General features: G+C 35.8%; 1 pseudogene; it reads right to left on the bottom strand.

Annotated features, from left to right (window-relative positions):
• Positions 1–706: 706 nt before the first annotated feature.
• Positions 707–3,046, bottom strand: LOC148127920 (E3 SUMO-protein ligase KIAA1586 pseudogene; annotated as a pseudogene).
• Between the last annotated feature and the right edge of the window lie 1,269 nt (positions 3,047–4,315).

Genomic DNA, 4,315 nt, shown 5'->3' with positions numbered 1-4,315 from the left:
CCCAAAATTGAATTCTCATGATTCCAGTATGAGAGAAAAGAATTATAAGTTACTCTTTTATAATGGAATTTTTATGTAGTTAGACTAGAAGATTCTTCTCTGCTCTTTCTGATGCTTTTCTGTAAGCTTCCTCTTTTTCTTTTTCTGCATAAAACCCCCACCCTAAAATCTAAAAAGTTACAAGTACGTGATGCATTGTTATAAGGGACATCCTCCCAAGGTAAAGCCCAGCAGTAAAACAAGGTAAGACACTGAAACACAGAAAACAATGTCATGCTGACTCTCAAGCTTATAGTTTACCTCATTTTAGAATATAGAGAATAAGGGCAGGGGTGGGATTCAAATTTCTTAACAACCAGTTCTGTGGGCATGGCCTAATTTGTGGGTGTGGCTTGGTCATCATGTGACTGAGGTGGGAGTGGCTTGCTGACTGGGTGTGGCTATGGTCATGTGACTGGGGTGGGTGTGGCCATATGGCTGGCAACCCAAATTTAACTGGTCCTTGCTTAATGACCAGGTCCTTGCTTAATGTCCAATTGCTTAGCAAGTGCCTTTTGTCAGTTTCCAAGGCCTGGGGAACCCTGGAGAGGGCAAGGTGAGGCGTGGGCAGCTACGGGGAGGTCTGCAGAGGGCTGGGCAAGGCCAACTCAACATCACTTCTTTGCCCGAATGACTAAGTATTAAAAAAGATATACCAAAACAAAGGTAGTTTATTATGTCATATCTCTAATGCTTAAATAATAAAAAGGTACACAAAACTATATTGTTACAACATTTTAAAATATTAATCAAAAACTATTACATAACAAAACTTTACAAAAAACAATAAAACTTATTTAAAGTACTCCCAAATTGCTTTTCTATTATCGTCCCAAGTTACAGTTTTCTTGTGTTTAACACAAGCATCATCAGCTGTGTGATGATGTGCCCGTAACCACTTCTTTACTATAGGAACAGGGTCCCATTCTTGCAGAGGTAAGTCAATTAGACTGATGGTCAGGAGGTTTGTAATATTGGAAACTGTAAGGCAACTTCTGCCCTCTGAACATATTATGTTCATCTGCGAGAAGCCCTTTCCACCTCTGCTGAACTGACTGCAATAGTTTTAATAATATCTCTAGCGTTTTTAATGCTGCAAGGAATTGTATAATTTTTAGAATCTTTTAGTACATTTTCTATGAAATCACGATAATCATTAATATTGATTTCATAATTGAAAATTTGACCAAATGCAACCAATTGTCCTTCAGCTGCTCTCCATGGAACCACCACTTCTTCAATGTTCCAATAATCTGGCCCCAAATAATTTAGAAATTTTAATTGATCAATGTCTTTAAATTGGTAGCCTGTTTTTAAATGTTCGCAATCCATCAATCTTTTCTTTAAATTACTTATAATGCTTTGTATAAGTTTTTCACGAGGAAGTCCCACAAATCGATGATTTTGTATAAAATTTATATTTTTAAAGGTTTCTGAAGTAATTAATTCATCAACCTTATTTTCATATGAATGCTTTTCCTCTATAAGCATTTCAAATGATCTAATTGATCTTATCACAAGTTTTTCAGCCTTTATAATGTCTATGTTTCTCACTTGCAATGCATTAGAAAGGGGAGATATTTCAGTTAGCACATCAATCATCACGGCCAAATCAGTGAGAAAATATGCGTTTTCAAGATGGGCAGCCATACCAGAGTATTTTTTATTTGAACAGAAAAACGGATGTAGCGCTGGATAAGCATGCCACACAGCTAGGGTTGATCTTAAACTACAGGCAGCCCATCTTGGTCCAAAAACTCTACCAATTTTTATAATTTCAATCTGAAGTTGTTCGGAAATTTTGTTAAGTTCAATTAGGTTCTTATTCGCTTGATGGAAAATAGAATATATTTTATCAATAAAAAATTGAAAATGATTGATTTGCTTTATTTCCCTAATATAATCATCTTAAACAAGTTGCAGATGGTGGTTTAAACAGTGCCATATTGTAATATTTGGAAACTCTTTGGCTATCCTCGTGCTTATCCCAGATTTTCTCTCAAGCATAACACTGGCTCCATCAGAGCAAAACCCAATTAAATGTTTCTCCAGATAGTTTTTATTAAACCCAGCTTTATTCAAACTTTCTATAACCGAACAATATATCGTCTCTGCATCTTGTTTATCTAATTCTACTAGTTCAAGGAAAATTGTTCATGAGAAAGCTAGACCCTCAACTTTTAAGTATAGCATAAGAACTGGTTTGGAAGATATTGAGGCTTCGTCAATTATCAAACAGATTTTGTGAATTTTCTCAATAATTTTGGTAAATAAATGTTTCCTGATATCTTTTGCAATGAAATCTACTATTGCAACTACAGTTCTATGTGAATGCAACCCTGTTCCCAAATCTAAACCATTTGTTATTTGTAATTCAATCGGATCTTCTATATATGAAAATGGTCTGCACATTTCTGCCAGACTATACACTGTAGTAAACACTCTACACGTACTACCCAAATATTTCTCAATCATCCTCTCCAGTGCTTTGCTTATGACATCCTGCTCACATTGCTTCAACTTCTCTGTACAGATGTTGTGAGCCTTAGATGAGAAATGTTCCTTCAATTTCTTTCTGAGGGAAGCTTGTTGGATTTCTTTACTCCTTCCTGATGGTTCAATTTGGTAATTCTTCCACTCCTTAGCTCCGTGGACACTTTTTTCTTTGGTCGAAATTTCAAATCTTCTACAATGCTTGCAACTAATTTTTTCTGGGAAACGTCCAGTCCATCATATTTTTCCCTAAAATTATTGTACTGCTGCAGTATCCAGCAGTCAGGAAGGTTCCCTTCAATATCTGATTCAGTTCTTCCACTACCTGATGATGTGCTGGCTCCTTCCTCTAGTCATGGTGTGGATGATGTGCTGGCTCCGCTTTCTTCGATGGTTGATATGCTGGCTCTGCTTTCCTCAGACTCCAATGGTTGTGGTTGTGACTCTTTTGGATCTCCCTTTGTTTTCTTGCCAAAGAAAGCAGACAAACTCATTTGCCTTTTCATCTTGGCAATATGCTACAAAATTTTAACAATGGGACTCGATTGTTGTTGTAGGTTGAGTGGTGAAGGCAGTGGCAAGCAAAGAAAGCAGGTGAGGAACGGAGATCAGTAATATTCAGTTACTTTTAAGAGTCCCTGACACTATAGCTAGCTAGTATTTAAAAGATGTTATGGAAGAGGAACAAGTTTCACCAGACAAGAATGAGACGGAATTGAAAGTGGATTTGAAAATGACCGCCTATAAAAAGATGTTGCACTGTGTATATAAAAGAATGGCTGATATTTTAATAATTACAATTCATTAATTGAAAAAAAAAACTTAAAATGGAAATACTATTAACAAACCAAGGGAGTTTGTTATTTTGTGCCAGTAGAAATCTTTCCTAGCCAAGACTACTTACCTGGACCAAATGGAATGCTTTCTCTATAGCAGAGAGAGAGAAGCCAGAGGAAGCCATGTTTGGTTGCCTAACCTTTTTAGAATGCAGCTTAAAAATATACTGAAGCTTTTACCAGCCTTATGGAGATATATAAAGTACAAAAAAAAGATAATAGTACAAAATCATCTAAGAAGTTAGAGTACAAATGGAATGGATAGGCACATTCACAGAGCAATACTGAATTCTTTTTCTGAAATTTATTCCTCAGTTTAAAAAACTGGAATATACTGTATGAATTCAGTATTGGGCACTGCTAGTGTAGCTATTCAAGAGGATATAGTATCAAGGCTAGCAAAAATGGTAAAGCAAAATATAGATTTAAATTTTAAAACCAGAAATATTTTTGTTGGTACCCACATAAATAAAGGGAGTACAATTCATATTTAATGTTACACGTGTTAACAGCAGCTAGAATTATGTTTGCACAACAGTGGAAAAACGAAGAGATGAAAATGAAATAAATTTAATGAATGAAAAATTATTTTACTATTCATCTTGATGTTTCTTAAAGCAAAGGAGAAAGAAACATCAAGATGAATAGTAAAATAATTTTTATTTATGTATTTATTTAGTATCTGTTTTGTTTTTATGATTAATAAAAACAAAAACAGATAGTAAAAAAATAAATACATAAATAAAAAAAGTAAATTACCAAAAATGAGACAGGCAACTTGGCAAGCTAGCTAACCGGGGTCCTCCTTAATCTTCAAGCTTGCTGCGATGAGGACAACCAGCTCGGGAGTCGGCTCTCGACCAGGCTGGGGGCGGTGGCAGTAGGAGGAGGTAGGGGACCAGGCTGGTAGGACTTGCTGCTTTGCCTCCTCACTACCAATTGTTGGT

This window comes from Pseudonaja textilis, chromosome 1, assembly GCF_049901715.1.
Source record: "Pseudonaja textilis isolate UNSWEBS1 chromosome 1, rPseTex1.2, whole genome shotgun sequence".
NCBI classification, from domain to species: Eukaryota; Metazoa; Chordata; class Lepidosauria; order Squamata; family Elapidae; genus Pseudonaja; species Pseudonaja textilis.
This window is presented reverse-complemented; position numbering and strand designations above follow the sequence as displayed.